This window comes from Leopardus geoffroyi, chromosome B3, assembly GCF_018350155.1.
Source record: "Leopardus geoffroyi isolate Oge1 chromosome B3, O.geoffroyi_Oge1_pat1.0, whole genome shotgun sequence".
Classification (NCBI taxonomy): Eukaryota; Metazoa; Chordata; class Mammalia; order Carnivora; family Felidae; genus Leopardus; species Leopardus geoffroyi.
Genome location: NC_059337.1, coordinates 102,749,013 through 102,774,808, shown reverse-complemented (window position 1 = coordinate 102,774,808; position 25,796 = coordinate 102,749,013). Strand labels below are relative to the sequence as shown.

The window sequence follows — 25,796 nt, the reverse complement described above, 5'->3', positions numbered from 1 at the left end:
ACAGTGGAACACGGGTATGTGTGACATGACTCATCTGTTCTGACCATCTATTCCATAACATGTTCTAAGACTGTGCACCCTGACTCACTCTGACAGACCTGTTCTTGGCCCAAACTAACCCTTTAGACTAGGTATGGTTTTCCTGGCCACCAGCCTTTTACCTGAAACTTTCTAATGAAGACAGAAGAATCTCACAATTATGGCCATGCTTACAGAAAAGGAAATGAACATTCAAATGTCTCTTCCATACTTGGCACTGTGCTAGGTGCTTTCTCACTCAAGACCCACCAAAGGCCACTGATACAGCCTTCATTTTACATGAGGATACAACGGAATTCCACTACCTATGTATTTCAGAAGATAAAGCTAAGTGTACTAGATACTGCGTAACATCAATAAAATTCTTTTTAATGTTGCCCTGACAGGGCTGCTTTTCATTATGTGAAGAGCAGTCCACTGCAATGCCAAGGAATCTGGCTTACAACTTCTAATTAGCTATCAACTCACTTTACAAATACTGTTTCACTGGAGTGCCCGGATAGCTCAGCTGGTTCAGCGTCTCTGATTTTGGGTCAGGTCATGACCTCACGGTGTGTGGGATCAAGCCCCATGTTGGGCTCTGTGCTGACAGCACAGAGCCTGCTTGGGATTCTCTCTCTCTCCTTCTCTCTCTGCCCCTCCCCCACTCGCTCACACACTCTCTCTCAAATAAAATACGGAGGGGGGATTAAAATATTTTTTTAAAATACTGTTTCACCAAAAAGAAAAGGCCACACCTTAAATGGTAACTGGCATTATACACCTGTATAGCATTTAAATCAATTCTAAAACTTACAAAATAATAACCTTTGTATCTTCAGAATTACAAGAATATTTAGTATGCTCAACAGTTTACTAGAGAGAACAAGACATAAGAACATGTTATAAACCACAGGGATATAATCATTAAAATCCAGACTTGGAAACTCTAAAGGACCAAAAACCTGGTTTCTTTAATAAAGAAATTACCAGAAGAGGGATAAAAAAGAGGTAGTGAGGGGGAAGCTCTAAACTAAAAAGGATTTAAAAAGTCATTACCAACCATCTGGAAGTTCGTGACCTTATGTGGATCCTGATTAAAACTAGGACATTGAGCTTTCCAGTGTCAGAGTATGGAGGAGACACTCAGAAAAGGATCCTTGCAAGGGGAAAGAAAAGAAGGAAGAATAGGTCATTAGCCTTGGACCTCAGGTAGCTGAAGGAGAAAATGCGTTTGCTGTCTACCACATCTTTACATGTCTCAGTGACACATTTGTCCAAGTCACCAATCTGTCAAGGCAACAATCTGCCAGGTGACTGGTGGGATGAAGGTGAGGCTGACCAAGATGCATCCTCTCCCTATGCTGCCTTGTTGACTACCCAGCATGTAGCCCAGAGGGTGCAAGGAGCTGAGCATCACTGTACTCCACATCAAACTCCAGGCCACAGGAGGAAATAGAACCAAGACCCCTGAACCTAGGCCCAGTCAGTCCTCAGAGCCCTTGCCCACTCAGGAATGAAGATCAGGAGGATTGAGAATGTCACCCCTATCCCCTCCAATAGCACCCACAAGAATAGGGGTCATTGTGGCTGCGGTCTATGAGCAGGATTCCCAAATTATTGTCTTCTGTTAATAAATTGCCTTTGTGTAAGCTTTAAAAAAACTGTAACATTTGAAAAATAAATAAATATAATAAACTAGGACGTGTGAGACAACTGGAAATTTGAACAATGGATATTTGATGATATCAAGGCTTGGGGGGATAAATACATATATATTTTTTAATATATATATACATATATTTTAAAGAGTCCTTATCCTTTAAAGATACACTAGACTACAAATGAAATGACATCTGTGATTTGTCTGAAAATAACCCCAGAGGAAGAAAGTGGAAGAACAGATGAAAGAAAATTGAACACTGAGTTGATAACTGTCAAAGCTGGGTGGTAGGTACATGGGGGGTTATTACATGGATTTCATCTATTTTTATGTGCTTGAAACTTTCTGTAAATTAAAATCAAAGCACTTGGAAAATACAAATTTTCATGTAAATGAAGAAAAACAGGTCCTTTAAAAATGATACCACTACTTGAATATATCTGGGTTTTAGACAACGTAAAGGAATTTGATGATACTAATATGGAGAGTAAAATTCAAAAGCTAGGCAACAGAGCAATCTGTTAATTTTGTTAGGTAAAACAATGGCCCTGTGGTTATGGGGGAGAATGTCCCTTTAAAAAAAAATTTTTTTTAACGTTTATTTATTATTGAGAGACAGAGACAGAGCATGAGCATAGGACGGGCAGAGAGAGGGGGAGACACAGAATTCAAAGCAGGCTCCAGGTTCTGAGCTGTCAACACAGAGCCCGATGTGGGACTTAAACCCACAAGCTGTGAGATCGTGACCTGAGCTGAAGTTGGACACGTCACCGACTGAGCCACCTAGGTACCCAAAAATGTCCCTTTAAAAAACACATATTGATACATTCAGCGCTAAAATGACACAATGTCTAGAATTTGGTTTAAAAATTGTTTTTAAATGGGGACAAGAATAAACAACTATAGCAAAATGTTGAAACTAACTGATACACAGGGGCTCACTGACTACTTTTGTGTGCATCTGCATTTCAAAAAGTAAATAATAATAACAGGAACAATAATAAATTCCAAGGACTTCCTCCACTATGTGGGAGAGGAAAAAACAAAAACAAAAACAAAAAACAAGATCAATAATTCAAACTAAAACCCCCTAGTTCAAATAAGGGTCAAGTTTGGAGAGGGTAGGGAGACAGGAACAACCACACAAGAGTTTTATATAATTCACCTGAATTTCACAAATAGTCAGAAGAGTGTGGTGAGGAAGTCTCACAGTGTTCCAACATAATGGGGGCGTACTAGAAAAAAAAAATTCTTTCAAGAACTATTTCCTCCTGCCAGTCCTGCCCTAGACATCGATTTATAAAGACACTTTCAACATTTTCTGAAATCCAAGAAGTAGGACTGTCAGTGTGTTTTGCATGGGAACAAAGCTTCCCTAACATCCTGAGCACATATGATTCTGATTGTACAGAGGTTTCTGGGAATGAAAATAGTATTTTTTCATTCCTAGTTTTCTGGCTGTGCTCCAAGACTACTTTTCTTATCAAGTTATCTTTAGTAAGATCCTTTGGAGGTGGGGGAGGAGAACCTTTCAAAGACTTTTACGAAAACATTTGCACATACACATTTCAGCACTTCAAGTAATGACACCAAATGTTTTTTGAGGTTCTAAAGAGAAAAACACAATCTAAAGTTACCTAATCGTACCAAAATCTCTGCTGTGGGCAATCATCACCATATCTAAATTGCATAATTATTATTGGCAAAGAGAGAAAAAAAATTAACACCTTCTGAGAATTTATCATATGCCAAGTATCTAATATGTATTTTTAACTAAATCCTCATAACAACCCTAATAGGTGAGTATTATTATTATTATCTAAATATTACAGATGAGAAAAGTGGGCAGGCACTGAAAGGCTAAGTAACTTGTTAAGTGACCTAAGTGTAACTCAGTGGCAGAACCAGATTTGACCACGAGCACTCTGGCTCTTAACGTCTGGGCTGTTCTCTACTATACTACTCTATACCTTAAAACTTTTCACTCTAAAACGCAGGAAAGATGATTATTTAAACACTTCTAGACCCTATATCATTGGTTCTTTTCATAATCCTCATTATCTTTGAAATTTTACAATATTAAAAACATTTAAAACTAGAAGATCCTTCTTTAATGAAATTAAACTGTCTGAAGAGAACAGCAGCTATTAAAGGGATTAGCACCACTGACCAAGAATAATGGGGCCTCCCCAAACTGCTCCCCTTAATGCAAAGCTCACCAGTTGACAGACCTTGTCTAGGCAGAGATCCCAATCAAATTTTATTTATTATTATTATTATTATTATTATTATTATTATTATTATTTTGAGAGCGTGAGAGAGCACATGCAGGAGAGGAGCAGAGGGAGAGACAGAATCTTAAGTAGGCTCCATGCCCAGTGCAGAGTTCCGGGCTTGATCTCAGACTGTGAGATCATGACCTGAGCCAAAATCAAGAGTCAGACACTTAACCAACTGAGCCACCTAGGCACCCCCAAAATCAATTTTATACGGTTTCATTCTTCCATTTGATTGGGTAAATCAGAATCAAACATCTGTACCTTGAAAGAGACAAGGAAACAAAAGTTAAAGAAATGTGACAAAGGAAGAAAGAGAATTCATAAAACAGAACAGATCTTGTCAAAAGCCTTGTAATTAAGATCCTCAGAAACAGTCGAGATATTGCATCCATAAAGCAAAACACGATGCCATGAAAAAGCAAAAAAGAATGAGAAAAGACTCTTGGAAATAAAATATCAATTTAAAGAGGCAATATAGAGGAGGCGCCTGGGTGGCTCAGTCAGTTAAGCATCCAATTCTTGTTTTCAGCTCAGGTCACGATCTCAGGATCATGAGACTGAGCCCCATGTTGTGGCTCTGCGCTAATAGCACGGAGCCTGCTTGGGATTCTCCCTCTCTCTCTGCCCCTCCCCTGCTCATGCTCTCTCTCTCTCTCTCATATAAATAAACTTTAAAATAAATAAATAAAAAGGCAATATAAAGTTAGAAGTTGTGAAGATGAAATCTAGAAAATAGACAAAAACAGAGACAAAAAATTACCAAAGGACCCACAGCATCAGTCCAGGAGATCAGCATTTGATTAGAAGAATTCCAGAAAGAACAGGAAATACAGTCAGTGGTATGTATTATAACAGCACTGGAGAGTGACAGATGGTAAGTACACTTGTGGAGAGCACAGTGTAGAGATGGTGAATCACTACACAGTGTAGAGATGGTGAATCACATATAGAGATGGTGAATCACTATGTTCTACCCTTGAAACTAGTAACATTATGTGTCAACTATCCTTCAATAAAAAATTAAACAAAAAAAAAAAGAAATCCAGAATGAAAAGAAAAAAAATGGGAGAAAGTTTCCAAAAAAATATGTTTTCACCAAAACATGATTAAGTTAATAGATTTATAGAAGTCTTACAATAGGGCCCGCTCAGTGCTCAAATGAATAGAGACCAACATCAAGACATATCATTGGAAAATTTCAGACAAGGTCAAAAAGATACTAAAAGCTTTCAGAGAAAAGGCAGCTCATCTACAAAGGAACCAAGAATCAAACTGGCCTAGGAATTCTCATCAATAATGAAGGATACTAATAGTTGAGCAATGCCTTTAAAAATGTGACAGAAAATGATGTTCAAACCTAGAATTCCATTCCCAGCCACACTAACATTCCAGTTTAAGAACAAAATAAAAACCCTTCCAGACATGGAATCACTCAAAATTTACCTCCCACACATCTTACCTTAGTATGTACACTAGCAAAACAAAGAAATAATTCAAGAAAGAGGAATATATGGGAAACAGGAGCATAATGAAGGCAAGTCACAGGATGTCAGTTGGGCAGCAGTTCTAAATAAAGCTCACAGAATGGAGCAGGAAGATAGAGGGCATCAAGGAAGCTAACTATGAAAAAGGGAGATACTAGAAATTTGATATCATCTTTAAAAAGTGTAACTTAACTGTTTCATAGGAAGCTATAAAAGCAAAAAATGCCCCCCAAAAAAGAATACAAATGAGAATTCTGATATGGGGAGGTAATGGCATCCTGTTTTATCTTTGGAGAATTACCTTCTTCAGACCCCTAACACATGTGTTTCATATAGGGTTGACCCCATACCCATCTCTAAGAGTGTGCATGTGACCAGGTTGTTAACTATACCAGTCTATTCTCTCCACCTTGCCATAACTTGTTTGGAAATAAACACACAGCCTAGAATGGGTGGCGGGGTGGGGGTGGGGGGTGGCAGGGTGTGAAGGATCCTGAAAATAAAGCTAAAAGGAGGAAATCGGACTGATAACAGCAAGAGAGCAACTCTTCAAAGCAAGGATTGAGCATGTGGATCCTGTCCTACTCTATCCTCCTCAGACTCTCAGTTCTTCAAACCAATTTTCTTTTTCACTTAAGTTATGGTTGAACTAGTTTTCTAACACTTACAAGGATTCCTATCTTATATACTCCTCTTTCAGAGCAGGAAGTCAAAAGATACCATCTATTGTTAGTGAAATAAAAATAAATACATAGTATTTACCAATATGACCAGAGAGCTAAAAATAATGGCAGAACTACAGCAGAAAGAAGATGGGGAATGGGGTAGTGGTGTGAAGAAATAATTTGTAATGGGTCTCTAGGTCTTTCAGGCAAGACACTGTCTGCTCTTTGTTCTGGACTGTTATTTTCAAAGATGTTCATACAAACGACCTTGCAAGATAGAAAGTCTTTTCTTCAAGAACAAAAAGCAGACATGCTTACTATCTCCCTCTGGAGCAAAGGCCAGGCACACTTACTGCCCATTATAAAAATATTTGAAATCTCTAAGCTCAGAGTTTTCTCCAGTAACAAAACCTACTATGCAAACAGGTATTATGTGGCCCTATCTGCAGTGCCCTGTGGGAATTGAGGCTTAGGACACTGACACAAATGAATGCTGCTACTCTGGCTACTGCTACTGCTATGAGTAATAAACTGTACTTTATCTCTAACTGAGCCTTCCACCAGCATCCACAAAACTGGCAGGCTAACTTGTTAGTTTCAAGTAAGGTCAAATCTCAGATCCCTTATAATTCTTGACAGTTGGTAAATAAGAGTTAAACCTTGACTATCAAAGCAGGAAATCAATAGATAATGCTTAAAATTAGGAAACCAAGAAATGAAAGAAGTAAACTAAAAGAATCCACCACAAACAACTGTCGTGGTTTCCCTGAAAAGGGAACTGAGGTGGGGAGGGGTGGGAAAAGGAACTAGTGCTTTCATCATAAACTCTTCTGAACCATCACATTTTTCCCTCACCATGAACATGCATTTGGGAAAAAAGCCTTTGCTGGCTACTACAAAAGGGGAAAAATAAGGATTAAGAAAAAGTTTTCAGTATTTCATCCCACTAAAATTGAATGGGAGTGTCAAGAAAAGGATCTCATTCAATATGATGTTCTCACCACAGTTCTAGAGACCCAAAAGGGACACAACTCTCACCAATGATCATTTCAGGCCAGAAAAGTCTCAATGTATCTCCAAAACAAGTACCTATGTCTTACTCTGGAGAATTTTTTTTTTCCTTGAGAAAGAGAGAGAGACAGAGACAGAGAGAGAAAATGAATGAGTGGGGGAAGGGCAGAGAGGGTAAGAGAGAGAATTCCAGGCAGGCTCCATACTGTCAGCATGGAGTCCGATTCCGGGCTCAAACCCATGAAACATGAGATTGTGACCTGAGCCAAAGTCCAACACTCAACCAACTGAGCCACCCAGGTGCCCCTGGAGAATTTTTTTAAATAAAATGGTTCTACTAGCTATGTACACAATAGTATCCTACAACCCTTCCTATCGTAAGAATATTACTGGGTTCAGCATATAAGTATGTATCCGTAAGCATGATTTCCTGCAAGTATAGGTTCTAATACACTCCCCATAAACCACCATGGTTTTAAAACTTCAATTAAAAATTAATTTATAATACTGGAGATACCCAGGTATGAGGCTCCTTAAGACAGAGCAGAAGTATTTTTACGGCAGGGGAAATAAAACACATCATCTTACAGACAAAAATACACAAACAGCTAATTAAGGTTCAAAAAGTAATTCACATTAAAGAATAAGAATTTTCTAATCAAAATCTGAAGTTACAAATGATTTTGTGTGGTACACAGGGGATGACTATTTACACTGGTATAATTATATACATATTCTAGGATCTAGAAAAGCTTTTCTCTTAAATCCAGAACAAAACCTACCCACTCTCTACCCCTCTATACCTATACTAAACTATACTTTCAATGCAGCCACATTATAATTTTTGCCATCCCACTGTATCTAATTTTTAGGGAAAATGAAGGAAGATCATACAAATTCTGCTCCAGAGATAAGCTAAACTGTTCTTGAGCTAAACTAAGTCTAAGTAATAGAAGATCTGGTTAGGAGCTAGCTCTGGTTCTATTTAAAATGTACTTTATTTAAATTAAATTGCTTAACTTTAACATAACATTACTGTTTCAATCGCAGTGGCCTCATTCAATCAACTTAAGTCATGCAAAGCTGGAGCAAATAAAAAGATAAAGGTCTCTGTGACATCAGAGTTCCACTACGTTGTTTCTCATTTCTTTTTCACTTCTAGGTGCTCTTAAGTAGGAAGACATTTTGTGCAGTGAAATTCCTCTATAGGTCACACTGCTCAGAATTAAATTCCAGCTTCTACACACTTACTGGCTAAGCAAACTGCCTGTTTAACCTCTAAGACCTCTTAAGTTTTCTGTGAGAAAAAAGGGACAAGAATACATTCCTTATAGGGTTTTAATAAAGATTAGAAAAGAAAATATACATAAAATGTTTAGTATAGAGCCTAGTCAAAAGGAAGCAAGGAAGCTATTGCTATTGTCATTCCTCCCTTTGTGGAAAACCACCTCCAGTAGGAAATAAATGTTCCATCGGCACACAGTGGAACTCACTCAAACCTAGACTCTTTCTCATTAACCAAACCAGCACTGAAGGCTATGACAACTTCACCAAAAAGATGCTAGAGGTTTGAAGTAGATGATGCATTTCAGCAAAGCCAAAACTCAGTCCCTTTTACACTGAGAATATAGTCCTTAAACCTTGCACAGGTTTGCCTTGGTAGCACAATGGCACACAGTGGTCTCCAAAAGCAAAACTTTTTAAATAATGAAGACAGTACTTTCAAATATAAATTTTTAAAATAAAAATTGGGGTGCCTGGGTGGCTAGCGTCCATTGAGTGTCTGACTCTTGATTTTGGCTCAGGTCACGATCTCAGGATGAGATGGAGCCCGACATTAGCCTCTGTACTGAGCGTGGAGCCTGTTTAAGATTCTCTCTGTCCCTCCCTCTGCACCTCTCCTCGTGTGCATACTCTCTCAAATGCTTGCTGAGCATTTATGAGGCACGTAGAACACAGTGGACAAATAGTCAAAGCCCCTAAAGGAACTACCACTGGTGGTGAGACAGTAAATAATAATCATAAGTAAATTATACAGTATATGTTTCAAGGAGGTAGTTGTTATGGGAAAAAACAGACTAAGATAAGGAAACTTGGAAGTACAAGGAGAGAGAAGCAGTTACCATTTTAAACAGAGTGGTCAGGGGCACCTGGGTAGGTCAGTTGGTTAACTGACTGACTCTTGATTTTGGCTCAGGTCACGAACTCATGTTTCTTGAGTTCCAGCCTCGCATCAGGCTCCGTGCTGACAGTGTGGAGACTGCTTGGGATTCACTCTCTCTTCCTCTCTCTCCCCCCATCCTGCTCACACATACACACACACACTCTCTCTCTCAAAACAAACTTCAAAAAAATTAAATTTCAAAAAAAATACTTAACAGTGATCAGTACAGGCTTAAGAAGGTGATATATAAGAGATTCGGAGGAGGTAGGTAGTAAGTTAGGCATGAAGATTTACCTAAGAGAATAGTGTTCTAGGCACAGGGAAAGGCCAATGCAAATCCTAACATAAGCCTACCTGATTAACACCATCACCACTACCTAACAAATAAGCAAAAATGTCAGCTATTGCTATTTGGTCCCTCAACAGTATCTCCCTCTCTGCCCAGAAAATCTGTGCTAGCAAAATCAAATGAAAGAAATCAATTTATCTATTCCTGAAATCATTATTACACTGTATGCTAACTTGGATTTAAATTTTAAAAAAGAAATCAATTTATAAATTTTCATTCAACAAATGTTTACCGAACTGAACACCAACTATGTGCTAGGCACTGCTTTGGTGCTAAGGACACAGGAAGGAACATGGCAGGCACCACTTTCTATTCCAAATTATGAAGACCTCAGGAAGGGGCCCGAGGAGGACTACAACTACAAGTATAGGGAATATTTTTGTTTTCCTGTTCTTTGGCTTATCAGAGCTTCATTGCTTAAAATGACAACAACAACAACAACAACAACTTGACCTCGAGATAAAATGGGAGGATACCATACTAAATCTTAAAGTCTCTATCTTTAGAGCATAGACACTGGCCCTTTAAGTTTCTTTACCTAAATAGATGATAATTTCAAAAGTACTAACAATGACATTATACTAATAGCTTCTCCCCACTGCCCTTGAAGGACTAACACATTGCTACTGACAGTCTAATCATTTTTCTACCACTTTCCCAAGATTCATTTCAATTCAAAAAAAAAAAAAAAAATGATCTACCAAGTGCAAGGTTCAATGGTCTGTGCCATGATAGCTAAGAAAGAGGGCTCTGCTCTCCAAGACATCATCATGTGGTTTGGGAAAACATATGTATACATCCTTTTTTCTAATGTTATTTCCTACTTCAAAAGTAAGTGCAGCTCATAATACCACCTGGTTGTATGGAAAATTACTATGAAATTTTTTCCTGAAGTTCCCACCAAAAGCTTATTTTACAGAGTTAAAAACCTATTTTAAAAATATTATTCTATAAAAAAATTACAAGTTAGTAGAATATATTTATATAATTTATCTGAGCCCACATAGCAAATGGAGAATAGAAGCATAGAAAGTTGGAGCACCTGGGTGGCTCAGGTGGTTAAGCATCCAACTCTTGGTTTTGGCTCAGCATGATCTCACAGTTCCTGAGTTCAAGCCCCAGATCTGGCTCTGCGCTGCCAGTGCAGAGCCTGCTTGGGATTCTCTCTACCCCTCCCCCATGCACACATGTGCACACACGTGCATGGCTCTCTCTCTCTTAAAATAAACCACCTTTGGGGAGAAAAAAGAAGCTCAGAAAGTTAAGAGAAACACAAGAAATTTTTATTATAGAAAAGGAACTAAATGGAATAGATTTGTTGATTACTTTCTTTTTCCCCAATTAAGTTAAAGGGTACTTTAAGATTTAAGTTTCTACATGTTAAGGAATGTACAAGAGAAAATAAAAGGCAAAAAAAAAAAGCATTTTAACCTTTTGCCCTATTCTACATTTAAGAGAGAAACTCCTGAAAAACACATTACTCGCTTGTCTTCCTGTCAGTTTACTGTGAAGTATGTGATATTGGGAGATAGTGCAGTTCAGTTCCAGACCACTGCAATAAAGCAAATGCCAAAATAAAGTCAAATGAATTTTTTGCTTTTCTAGTGCATATAAAAGTTAAGTTTATGCTATGGTGTAGTCTATTAAGTATGCAAAAGCATTGTACATACCTTAATTTAAAAATACTTTATTTCTAAAAAATGCTAACCATCATCTGAGCTTTCAGCAAGTCTTAATCTTCTTTGCTGGCAGAGGGTCTTAACCTCTACGTTGATGGCTGCTGACTGATCAGGATACTTCTGATCAGGCAATTTCTTAAAATAAGACAATGAAGTTTGCCATACTGACTCTTCCTTTTACAAAGGAGCATGCTGCTTGAACTCCTTTACAAATTGGAGTCAATCCTCTCAAAACCTACTGCTGTTTTATCAACTAAGTTTACGTAATATTCTAAACCGTTTGTTGTCATTTCAACAATCTTCACATCTTCACCAGAAGTCAATTCCACTCCAAGAAACCACTTTCTTTGCTCATGTATAATAAGCGACTCTTCACCTATTCAAGTTTTATCCTGAGATTGCAGCAGTTCAGTCCCATCTTCAGGCTGTACTTCTAATTCTAGTTCTCTCGCTGTTTCTGCTACCTCTGCAGTTACTTTCTCCACTGAAGTCTTGAACCCTCAAAGTTATCCATGAGGGTTAGAATCAACTTCTTCTAGATTCCTGTTAATGTTGATATTCTGACTTCTTCCCAGGAATCACAAATGTTCTTAATAGCATCTAGAATGGTGACTTCTTTCCAGAAGGTTTTCAATTTTACTTTGCCCAAATCCATCAGAGGAATCACTATCTATGGCAGCTACAGCCTTACAAAATGGATCTCTTAAATACAAAGACTTGAAAAAAAAAAAACCATAAATAAATAAAAATTAAAAAATAAAAATAAAGACTTGAAAATAGAAATGGCTCCTTGATCCACGGGCCACAGAATGGATGTTGTATTAGCAGTCATGAAAACATTAATCTCATAGTACATCGCCATCACAGCTGTGATATTTTAATATCTGAGCAGTAGGTCTCACTCACTAGTAGACTGAAAATATTTGGTAAACCATGTTGTAAACAGATCTGCTATTATCCAGGCTTTTTTGTTCCATGTATAGAGCATAGGACCCAGGATTTTTGGAATGGTAAATGAGCACTGGCTTCTATTTAAAACCATCATTAGAATTAGCCCCTAACAAGAGAGTCAGCCTGTCCTTTGAAGACTTGAAACCAGGCATGGACTTCTCTTTAGCTATGAAAGTCCTAAAAGGCATCTTCTTCCACTATAAAGCTATTTCATTTACATTGAAAATGTGTTATTGAGTGTAGCCACCTTCATTAATCATCTTCCCTCCATGTTCTGGGTAACTTACTACAGCTTCTACATCAGCAGTTGTTGCTTTACTCTACTTCTCACTTTTAGATTATCAAGGTGGCTTTTTAAACCTCATTAACCAACCTCAGCTAGTTTCAAACTTTTCTTCTGCAATTTTGTCACCTCTTTCAGCCTTCAAAGAATTGAAGTGAGGACCTTGCTCTGGATTGGGCTTTGGCTTAAGGGAATGTTGCAGGTGGTTTGATCTGTCCAGACCACTAACTATCTTCATATCAGCTATTATAATAAGGCTGTTTTGTTTTCTCACCATTCATATGTTCCCTGGAGTTAACACTTTTAATTTCCTCAAGAACTTTTCCTCTGCATTCAAATCTTGGCTGTGTGGCGCAAGAGGCCTAGTTTTCTGTCTGTCTCAGCTCTGGACATTCCTTTTTCACTAAGCTTAATCATTTCTAGCTTTTGATTTAAAAGTGAGAGATGTGCAACTCTTCCTTTCACTCGGAACACTATGAGGTCACTGTAAGGTTATTAACTAGCCTAATTTCAATATTGTGTCTCAGGCAACAGAGAGGCCCGAGGAGAGGGAGAAACAGAGGAACGGTTGGTCAGTGGAGCAGCCAGAACACACATTTATTACGTTCACCATCTTATACGGGCACAGTTCATGGCATCCCAAAACAATTACATCAAAGATCACTCATCACAAATCACCCAAATATAATAATGAAAAAGTCTGAAATATGGAAAAATTACCAAAATGTAACACTAACACACAAACTGATCAAACGCTGTTGGAAAAATGGCACCAAGTTGCCACAAACATTCAATTTGTAAAAAATGCAAAATCTGCAAAGTGCAATAAAATGAAGGGTAGTAAAACAAGAAACGCCTTTATTTATGGGTATGGCTAATGAAACATTAAAAATGTTGTGAAGCGGCAGCTCTAGAAATCTTCCTGTAAAAAGGCTGGCATGTAACCTTCGTCCCTTCTTGCATCCTGCGGTGTGGAATGGGCTGCAATGGCTGGAGATTCAACTAGCTCAATGAGCACACTAGGCAACAGTGGAGCAGTAATAGTATGGAAAGAACCAAGGAGTGGGGGAAGGAATAAGGACCAGACTAGAGGGCTCTCTTAACTGCAGGGTTTGTTATATACAATTGTTAAAACTCATCAAACTGTTTAATGTCTGTGCAATTTACTGTATTCATTATGCCTCCAAACAAAACAGAGAGAGAAATACCACGAATGCTACACCAGCCCTAGACCAACTACCTGAATTTTTATAAGAGAACTTTGTTCGTTAACCCACTGCTAGTTTAGTTCTATCACTAATAATACACTCTTCATATAACAATATGTATAGGACAAAAATCAAGTAAAAGTCAATCTGGTAGTATGTAGAATACACTTGCATTTTTTTTAAAAAGTAGGGAGAATAGAATTGTTGCCTCCAGTGAGAGGAAAAGTGTGCCCAACAAACAGGGGAGGAGAAAACTCACTTTTTACACCTTTTGCATTTTGAACCATGAACACATTACCTACCCAAAAAATAAATGTTCTTTAATCCTACTAAATATTCTATTTAAATTTTTTGAAATTTTCATATATGCAAATTTTAATGATTTGAAGACTTATATTGACTTTAGTTTCAACATGATCTCTCACTGGACTAATTACCCAAAAACCACTAGACACAAAAATGACAAAAGAAAATGGTGAAAGGGGGGAAAAGGTAAGGACAGTGCGGAGAACTCTTCTTTCAAGGAAAAAAGACAAGAAACCATTTTAACCAAAAAGAGAAGCATTGGGGGCATTCTACTGCTAGAAACATATTATTTATCTTTTAATTTCTCATTATCTGCTTTCATTAAGAACAAACAAAAGCAGCTAGCTAAATCAAAAAAGGCCAACAGGCTTTTTCTCAGATTAGCTGAAAGAATCATACAAAAGGTTCTTTCTTGCTAGGGAAGTATAGATTATAAACAGTTACAAATAGTAACTATGAAAGTCTGTGAATCAGATTATAAACTGAAATAAAATGAAGATTTCTGAGAAATTTATCAAACTGACCTTCCGTGGTTTTCTTTTCTCAACACTTAAAATTTGCATATGTTAATCCTGTTACGTTTTTCATGGTATAAACAACGTAATAAATTTTTACCTGATTCTACAGGAAACAAAGATTAATAACTGCTGGATTTATTGAAGAAGCCAATTAAGAAGGTTTTTTTTGTTTGTTTGTTTTTTAACGGGGCGCCTGGGTGGCTCAGTTGGTTGAATGTCCGACTTCGGCTCAGATCACGATCTCATGGTTTGTGAGTTGAAGACCCATGTCGGGTTCTGTGCTGACAGCTCAGAGCCTGGAGCCTGCTTTCGATTCTGTCTCCTTCTCTCTCTGCCCCTCCCCACGTGTGCTCTGTCTCTCAAAAATAAATACATGTGAAAAAAAAAAAATTTAAGACTTTTTTTTTAATGTTAAGTAAACATTATCAAAGTATAAAAATTATAAAAATATTTTATACTATGCAGTCTTACAAATATATGCAACTAGAATGTAAAGTTATGTTTTAATTTCAGGAAAACTTACAACCTCCTGATAATAAAAGAAAAATGTGAACTTCCAGAAGTTAATATATTTTAGGGCTCAATAGGTTAACTGATTTTGGCTCAGGTCATGATCTCACAGTTTGTAAGATTAAGTCCCACTTTGGGCTTTGCGCTGACAGCCTAGGGCCAGCTAGGGATTCTCTCTCCCTCTCTCTGCCTCTCTCTCACAAAATAAATATTTAAAATATAGATATTTATTTTAGTAAATAAATATCCAAACAAAAACAATCTTATTTAATGATATTTGCCAAAAAGGGAAAGAAAAACCCACAAGGTGTTAAACAGTAAGACAAAATATATTCTTGAAGACCACTACTTGCCAACGATTATATAGAAGATTTGTAAAATAATGCCAACAGAAAAAGTGACAGAAGTTAACTAATGCACTTAGCTTAATGCCTGGCATCTAAAACATACTGCAAGTTTTTTAGTAAATGAATAGTAATAAGGAGGCCTTGAAATTCCACAAGTTAAAAATGTTGGTATATAGCTATTTTATCAAGATAACCATACAATGTGTTAAATATCACAGAGGCAAGAAAATATCAAATGAAAGATAGGATTCCTAAAGCATAAAGCCGTATGATCTTCTTCAGACATATTTTCAGGATCCATTTTCATAGTCCTCTTTGTAGTAATCCAAATGAGCTAAAACATTATAGATGGCAGAAAAGCTCTTCATCTAAAAGACTGCTCCACTAGAGAAACCAATCCCCTAGGGCTAAAGTGACTAGTGTGTAGAAAGTGCTGAGAACCTCCAGAGAATAATCCTGATGACTGAACTTGAAATAAAATCTCTTGTCCTACTTAGGAAAACAAGTTTGCCAGTCTTGGTTCCTGGACAATAGAGCAAATGTGTCCTTTGAGACTTCCTAATCAAACTCAAATTTCATCTTCAGAAACTCTAGCTAATCAATAATTCCTTACTATAGTTCCAAGAATGATCTTACAGCTTCAAGTACACTACTTTATAAATCAAATTAAATTCCTTCATTTTCAAGAACCAAATAAACATTTCAATACACAAACTCCTACCACTGAATCTGCTAGTGTCTAAGTTAACCAGCAGAGTAGAAAACAAAACAGAATTTCAAAAAATTTAAAGCTATAAATGTAAATAGCCCAGGTATATCCTTAAAGATGGGGGGGGGGGGAAACTAGGTCTTTATGTATCTACAATTTAGAGACATAAGATATGAAGCTTAGCATTTACTAAGGGAGATAAACCTAATGACACACAGGAAACAATTAGAGAACAGTAAACAACAGTATATGATGAAGTGCTAAAGTGCTAAGTGGCTGAGTACTCAATATACACAGTGGGAGTTCGGAAAATAAACTGCAGAGGGACTGGAGAGTCCAAGGAGGTTTTATGGGAACAGACTCCTCATAATGAATGATTACATCTGAAGAAATAGAAAGGGAAGGCAAAGCTGAGGAAACTACCTAATTGAACCCCAGGTTTGTTGCAGGCAGTCCTAGAAACATGTGAGGAAGAAAGATAGGACAGACTATCTTAGGGAAAGTCTTAAAAGCTAAGGGGTGCCTGGGTGGCTCAGTCAGTTGAGCATCCGACTCTTGATTTTGACTCAGGTCATGATCCCAGACTCATGGGATTGAGCCTCATCAGATCCGCACTGGGCGTGAAGCGTGCTTAAGATTCTCTCCCTCCTTCTCCCTCTGCCCCTCCCCTGCTTGCACACACACTCTCAAAAAAATAAAAGGAAAATTTTTAAAAAGCTGTTAAATGTGATGCAGGAAAGTAATATCCCAGTGGGGTTTTTGTTCAATTGACCCAGCAAGTGTACAAAAAAACTGAAGAGAATAATGGATTTATGAAAACTACACAGAGACAATTATAGAAATCTAAACCGAGAATAATCTATTGGTCTAGATCTGTGCTATCCACTACAGAAGGCACTAGCCACATGTGGTTAATGAGCATCTGAAATCACCAGTCTGAACTGAGATGAGATTTACACGTAAAATGAACATCGAATTTCAGACTTGACATGAAAAAAAGAATGCAAACTATCTCATTAATTTTTTATATTGATTACATGTTGAAATCATGGTGTTTAGGACATATTATGTTAAATAACATACTAAAATTATTTTCAGATGCTTTTACCTTTTTTAATGTGGTGAACTAGAAAATTTTAAATTACATACGGCTCACATTATATTTCTACTAAAAGGCACTGCTCTATGGTTATCTCAACTTTTCTGACCCTCCCATTCCCATGATTTGAAACAATTTTAACATGTACCCACATAAATATGTATATACTTCTAGGGGAGCCTGGGTGGCTCAGTCAGTTGAGCGTCCGACTTCAGCTCAGGTCATGATCTCACAGTCAGTGAGTTCCAGTCCCGCACCAGGCTCTGTGCTGACAGCTCAGAGCCTGGAGCTTGCTTCCGATTCTGTGTCTCCCTCTCTCTCTGCCCCTCCCTCCTCTTATGCTCTGGCTCTCCTTCAAAATTAAACATTAAAAACAATTTTTAATAAAAACAAATACGTACATACTTCTATATTTTACATACGTGTATGTACTACTGAACTTCTTTATTTTACATATGGTATAAAACATACACAAAAATACTAAAAGTATGCAAAAATAACTATAAGTTCTAATACTTTTCTTTTTGCAACCCAATGGACTATCCCATATGCTCCAATTTGGAGGCCAGGATGTTAACAGAGACTTTGATCAGGGAAAGACAAATCCAAATGAAAAATTCACTAAAATGTGATGACTGATGGACTACAGGAGCAAAGGAGAGGGGATGAATTAAGGATGACATATTGGACATCTACTATTTGCTATTGAGCACCCTGTGGCCCCTGATTTTCCCTCAGGAAAAAAAAAAAAAAAGCTAAGCCATCATGCTGTTTAGGTAGGAATGAACCTAACCTCAGCTCCAGGGGTAGGTTCAGGCTGGCTAAACTAGTTACCAAATATTTCTGGCCTTAGTAGTTGGTTCAGAAATGTCAATATGACCCAAAGTCAATGGGATACATGAAGACATCTATCTGCTGGGGCTCCTGGGAAGAGAAACTCTCTTCAAGCTATAGTTCTTAAGCTGAAGCACACAGATGCCCCAAAGTTTGGGTATAGAACTCAGGCTGTCTAGAAGCTAAGATGAGAGGGAGAAGATATCTTTAATTTTACTGAACTTAATTTAACTGAAATTTAGCATGCCCTTTTGTGAATTCAGTCAACAGACCACAATATTCTGCAATACCAGTCACTCTGTCACCAGCAGAAATCACAGATAGTTTCATATCACATTATCATTGCTTGCACTTACAAATAATGCCAATGTTTATCACTACTTGGAAATTATTAGACCCATACTAAATCTTATTATTTAACAAAGAAGCAATACTATCTTATAATTTTTAAAAAGTATTTTGATAATGGTATTTTAATACAATTGCTTCTCTTTGTAGACCTATGTATTTTATTTTAAAATAATCACAAAGGCCCTGGACTCCTGCCTGGGTGGGCTCAGTAAGCTGAGTGTCTGACTTTGGCTCAGGTCATGATCTCACGGTTTGTGAGTCTGAACCCCTCATTGGGCTCTGTGCTGACAGCTCAGAACATGGAGCCTGCTTCAAATTCTCCCTCCTCTCTCTGCTCCTCTGCCACTCGCAGTCTCTCTCGCTCTCTCTCAAAAATAAATAAACATTAAACAAAATATCACAAAGGCCCTCAGCAGGTGTTGATGCAATGTGATTTCTGCCCAGTACTCCAAATGTCAAAGTGGAGAAATTCAGTGAAGCCTGAGTACAACAGCAAGAATAACTATAACCCTCTTAAGGTAGCCAAATGCCTCACCACCTAATTAGTGCTCTACGTGAATGAATGAACAAGATTCCCACTGTCCCTACCTACTATCCAGAGAAACTACAGCATAGAGAATGGGGAAAGAAGACTCTGTTGAGCTTGACCCTAGTCTGGCATGAAGTGACACGAGAGATGTAAAATAAGTGGAAGACAACTGGTGCCCCCCTCCTCTCCCCAAGGTGGGGTGGGATCGGCCTGCCTTGAGGGTCACCAGTGAAATACTATTACTCTTTTTTTCAAAAAAAATTTAAGGGGCGCCTGGGTGGCTCCGTTGGTGGAGTGTCCAACTTTGGCTCAGGTCATGATCTCACAGTTTGTGAGCTCGAGCCCAACATTAGGCTAGCTGCTGTCAGCACAGAGCCTGCTTTGGATCCTCTGTCCCCGTCTCTATGCCCCTCCCCCACTTGCTCTGTCTCTCAAAAATAAACATTTTTGTAACAATTACAATGAAAATAAATAAATAACCCAAAAAAGGGGTCCTGTAGGCTTCAGACTGCCAAAGGGTTGGATGAAGGAACAAAGGTCAGGCCCTACAGCCTCTGCTGAAACACTCACCCTTCCTCTCTGGATTTGATGGCATGAGCTCCTAGAGCTTGAGCTGCTGACAAACATACTGGGACCACAAAGGGACCAACACATCAGAAGCAGAGCTCATTAAATAACAGAAAAAAAGAGAAAGATGAGGTTCTGATCACATAAGTACAAGTGGATCAAGCTTCACCTTTGAACTTTTCAATATTATGAGCTAGTAAATTTGAGTCAGTTTTTTGTTATACCCAGAACATAAAAATCTGGTACAATTGAGAGCAGTAGTTTCCATCTCAGGAAACTAGAACAATACCCATGGTCTTTGAACAGAAATAGCAAAATCTGAAAAGACTTTACTTTGTTACACTGAGGGAATCTATGGAAAAGGAGTTTAGTTTTTCACAAAGTGAATGTCACTACTCATTCCAACCCATCCTCACCTTCCTGTTTTTCAGAGGCTGAACTAAAGACTACATTTTCTAGATGCCCTTTAAATTAAGGTCTAACATTTGACCTAAGAGCAGCTAAGCAGACATACCTGCATAAGATATGGGAGCAGAAAGTAACATCAATGGTAGTTCTGCCCAAGGAAGGTAAACCACTACTACTACTTCTTCTCCTACTCCTACTTCTTCTTTTTTTAAAGGTAAGTACAGTGGCAGCAGCTTTCTGATTCAACAGCACGGTCCACACTGGCAGTAGCCCCCTTAGCAGGCAAATTCTGCAGTGTCGTTCTGAGGTTTGTTTCTAGAAGCTCATCTACTCTATTCATTCAGCCCAAGTGTACATCTTTCTTTCCTAATAAATCCCATGTGCTACAACTACTTAGAACAAATGCTCTTGCTACAGACTCTTGAACAAGTACGAAGTAAATAGGGACACACAAAAAGCAGCATACTATTAGCAATTAGAAACCTAACAAGAGTTAACAGCTTATGGATACAGATGTAGCAAGGACCTGGAAAGAATTATAATTGAGAAGCCCAAAGAGCTAAGGGCCAGATAACAAGGAGCACAATAAAGAGTCAAGACAGAGCTCTCAGTAGTTTAAATCTGGAAGAGAAAGAATTGCCAGCAAAACTGAGAATCAGAGATAGGCAAAGAACCAAGAAAGGAGAGGCCTCAAAAAATGAAGAAATCATCGACACAATTAAGTACCAGATATGACAAACAAGAGAAGAATTTAATGTTTTTTATATTCCTTCCTTCTTCAAAAATTATCACTGGATATAGAATAATGTTTATACTCACTCCAAAATTGGGTCCAAACCACCCTTCTCTGCTAGTGTTGTTTAATACCATAACTTCTAATTTCTAATCAGTCTATTTAAATTAAAAACAAAACAAAACACACACACAACTCTTCTCTGGATCCCAAAACAAAGGTCCAATTCAAGACTCACACCTAGGAAGCTTTCTCTGGCAGTCCCATTTGCCTCCTCTTAATTCATATAACATTTATCTCTTTTTGGACACCTGACTATAACCCAAACTAAATTATAAGCTTAAAGAGAGTAGGAGCTGTGTTCTTCTTTACATTCTGAACACCTAGCACAATGCTACTCAAGTGTGCTAACAAAGCTAGCCCTTTGAACGGGTATTTTCAGAAGAAACTGGTGGAAATAAGACTGCAGAAGATTAAAAAGTTAATTAAAGTGACTTGGAAGGTACATGAAGGAACTTCTTATAGTGATGGTAATGTTCTATATTTTTTTTTTCTTAATGTTTATTTACTTTTCAGAGAGAGACAGAACATGAGTGGAGGAGGGACAGAGAGAGAGGCAGACACAGAATCTGAAGCAAGCTCCAGGCTCCAAGCTATCAGCACAAAGCCCAACGCGGGCTCAAACCATGGAACCGTGAGATCACTACCTGAGCCGAAGTCGGACACTCAACTGACTGAGCCACCCAGGCGCCCCGGTAATGTTCTATCTTGTCAGGGTTATAGGTTACAAAGATGTATGAATTTGCCCAAACTAAGGGTATGGTATACATAAGATCTGTACAATTTACTGTATGTAAGTTCTACCTAAAAACCAAGTAAACAAATAGTTCATGATGGGCACACTGAAGTATTTAGGAGTAAAATATAGTTACTTTGAAACACAACAAAATATAAGATAAATTGATGAATGAATACAGGAAGAGAGAGGGATGGTAGGTTGGATAGATAGATAAGTATATAAGGCAAAATATAAATTACAGAATCTAGGTTTGCAGGTACTTGGGTATTCAGTTGTTCAGCAAACAATTCTTGCGACTTTTCTGTGATTAAAATTTTCCATAATAAAATGGCAGGGAAAGAAAACAAAAGTGGAAATGACGGCTGTGAGTTTGTCACTTTAAGAAAAGGAACAAGGAAGGAAGGAAAGAAGTAGGGAGGGAGGGAGGGAGGGAGGGGAGGGGAAGGAAATAAGAAAGAAAAGGAATAACCTTAGAGTGGAAAAAGGTACACACAATGCCTGTGAGAGCAGGATATCTGGGTTCTACCTCTTCACTCTGCCTCTAATTTTAGACTGCCTACACAGGCTAGTTCTGGCCTTCAGCACTTGTTCTTGACTCAAAGAAAGCGCTCACTTGCTAAGCTCCACTCATTTTAGAGTAATCCAAATCTGTGGAGTCTAGACCCTTTGCCAGTATCATAATCTATTCCCCATTCTTTTCACCTGAGTTTCTAAATACCTCTTTAAACTGACTTTTAGATAAGACCTCTGGCCAATCTGGCATAACATAACTGGTTCGCCCTCTTGGTCCAATTCTGGCTCCACCTACCCATGGGCCTCCATGACAAGGAAATATTAAAACAAAGGTCAAGGATCCTTGTAGCAAGGACAATTCATCTGCATGTCACAGTCCCTAGCTGAGGTACTCAAAAAATGTCTGTTGGATGAATGAAACCCATGCCTTATAATAAATTTAGTAATATTTAATCACACATACTAATATTTAGTTTCATATTTAAACTAAACAGGGTAGGAAATGTATGTGCTAGGATTCTGCGGTTGAATATTAAAAATTTTTTTCATTTATTTATTTTTGAGAGACAGAGAGAGCACAAGTGGGGAGGGGCAGAGACAGAAGGAGACAGAATCCAAAGCAGGCTCCAGGCTCTGAGCTGTCAGCACAGAGCCCAACGCGGGGCTCGAACTCACAAACTGTGAGATCATGACCTGAGCTGAAGTCAGATGCTGAACCAACTGAGCCACCCAGGCGCCCCAGAAGTTGAATATTTAAAAGGAGAAGATCCAGAGTCTCCTCTGTCGAGAGCTAACTAGAAGATGTTGTTGGAAATTAAAGGTTGATAAATTCTTTCAGCTAACATTAAGAAACACCTACACTCTAATTATTAGTACTTTCCTAGATAATATAGTATGTTCATCAGCTTCAACATACCATAAACATGAACTACAGAGAAGTTAAATTATGCAAAGATAAAGACTGACAGGAATTCAATTTCCAGATGACCTTAATGCATTTGGAGTTAATCTCTTTTTTTGTTGTTGTTGCTTCCAAAGGACTGTAAATTATGCACTTGCTGAATTTTGCCTTTGTCACACATGACCTAACAAGGAAGGCATTCATTATACCATAGTAGTCTCCCTCAAGTATCTGGTTCTAAACAGCTGCAAATTTTGGAAGATTACACGAAATGATGTCTCTAATGATTAGTATGTTCTCCCCCAGCAAATATTAAACAAGACTAAAGCTTACTAGAATATCAAAACTCTCCAAGTTAAACTGAGCATAAATTTAAGTTTAGAAAATAAAGTAGAAATTTTGTACAAGAATTTAAATTCTACCTGTTAATAGAAATGATCCAATAAACATACCCAAAGAATTCGGAAAATTCATAAAATACAGCATTTTGATTTCTTCATATTTGCTTTAGCTGTCAGAAAGATGCCATAATCATTAATGAGTGGTCGATTTAGTCCCTTCAAATGCAGTAACTGAAGAAGATAACAAAATATTTTAAACGCAATCTAAAATAAATGTCCATTTATAAGAAGTAAAAGCTACTTCCTAGACCCAAAACTTCAAGGCCTGGGTACAAAAACATCCTGCCAAAGGTAGAAACAAGCTGTAAAAATGTTTCAGAAGAGTTATGGCTTGCTAAATAGTTACACAACTATACACATAAGCTGGCTTTTTTATACCTGTCATTGTTCCTCAATCACATTAGAATACACTTAAAGATATTATTCTCCACCTATTCTCATGTTCAATTAGGAAAAAAAAAATCATAACTACTAAACACAACAGAGGGGAAAAAAAGCACTGCCAGGAAGAGATTACTGTATCATCATCATTTATATGTCTTTCAATTCACATTTAGTTTGACTTCCATCCATTCCCAGATATACAAGTACAATACACTTAATTTACACAGAGCCACATAGCCTGCCCTTGAAAGGCTACCCGGAAAAGACCTGTACAAGTGTCCTTCTGAACCTCCTTCAATTTCATCACATACTATCTTGCCACGATCCTTTCATCTTAGAGTAGGTTGACTAAAACCCTCAATATCAGCAGTTTCATGTTAACTCGGTACCTATCAGTCTTGAGGATCCAAAGGCTCAAATTGTGTCTTTTGAGCCTTCAATCAACATCATCACCATATAATTACTAATTTCTTAAAAGAAAACAAACAAACAAACAATTTTCAGTACCACACATAACTGTCAGATTTCCAAGGTATGGTGAGGACCAAAAAGAAATTTGTAAGAAAGCCTTCTTTTGTGAACTTCCAGTCAAATGCAACAGTAATTAATGAGGGTAAATGTTTGCTTTCATTTACTGTGTTAATGTACACAGTATAATGTCCATCTACATGTTGATGCAAAATTCAGAGAGACAATACCTATCAATCACCTTTAGAGGCAAATGGAGAAGAGGAACTATTAACAACAAGACAAAAAAATTACCATTACAAATCAAGGTCAATGAGGAAGGACTGAGGACTCCTACCCAAGCTTCCAGCTGAAGACCCTATATTGTAATCATACTTCAATCTTAAGGCAACTATTTTTCAAACTAGATTCTATTTAAATGATCCTATAGAGAGGAAAAAATTATACTGATATGCTAAAATATCTGAAGAGGGTCAGTAATGGCAAGTGACTAGCTTCTTTTCTGGGCTGATCTCTTTTGAAAGCTTTTGAAGAAAAACAATATTCACAAAGGCGCTTTAAAAAAATTCTAGGGGTGCCTGGGTGGCTCAGTCAGTTAAGTGTCTGACTCTTGATTTCAGCTCAGGTCATGATGCCATGGTTTGAGTTGAAGCCCCACATCTGGCTCCACGCTGACAACTCCGAGCCTGCTGGGGATCCTCTCTGCCCCTCCCCTGCTCACACTCTCTCTCTCTCTCTCTCTCAAAAAAAAAATTAAATTAAAAAAATATATTTAAAAAAAATATATATATATATATATATTCTGTAGTTTCATATTTGAAAGTAATACAGACAAAATTTTAGTTACCTGTCCAGACAAGCAGTCCTGGGTTATTGTCATAGCCCAGTTTTAGTGGGAAAGCAAGAAAACAGCTTGTTGGTGAGTTAAAACCACAGGAAGCCCTCAATTACCCATGACAGTACAAGACAAGAACAACCTAAATAAATTAAATCTTCAGGTAATTATTGTTTAAAAAGAATATTGGATTAATTCAAACCTCCCGCCTTACCCCTCCACCCCTTTACAACAGAAAAAGTTCATTTAAGGTCCGCCTTTCTAGCCACTCTCTAGCAAAACTGAGAAGAAGCAGATACCGTATTTGATTTCAAAACTGGGTAGCAAAAAAAAGAGTAAGGCAAACTGAATTATCAGCACTCCAGTTGGTTCTATTTCTTCAGCAATTCCAATCACAAAGCATCAAACTGAGTTCAGCTTCCTAAAAGGCATTCACATTAAACACTCAACCTCCCCCAACCTCCTGATTTAGATTTTTCTAAATCAAATGTGTCTTGTCGAACTGTACTAACAATGCTTGTTTGAAATGAAGTTAAAGAACTTGACAACTATTAAAATTGTGAAATGCTGATATCGAACCACTTTCTGTTCAAATCCGCTGCAATTCCAGGCGTTGATAAAAGACTGAACTTCCTTTTTCTCCCCTCCTGGTCTTCCCCGCCCTCCCGCGCGCCAAGATCCCCGCGGGGTCTGCAGTGACATCATAGCCCATCTCTTGGAAACCCCTGACGTCACAGACACGAGGACCCAGAGCACTGTGACTTCATTGCTGACTAGGGCCGACCCGCAGTAGACTTGCGCCTGCCCGGAGGCGACAGAAGCTTCTGAGC

General features: G+C 37.9%; 1 protein-coding gene across 4 annotated transcripts in view; it reads right to left on the bottom strand.

Annotated features, from left to right (window-relative positions):
• FBXO34 (F-box protein 34) overlaps positions 1 to 25,796 on the bottom strand; it is an 88,062-nt gene that overhangs the window by 61,438 nt on the left and 828 nt on the right. The window lies entirely within an intron of this gene.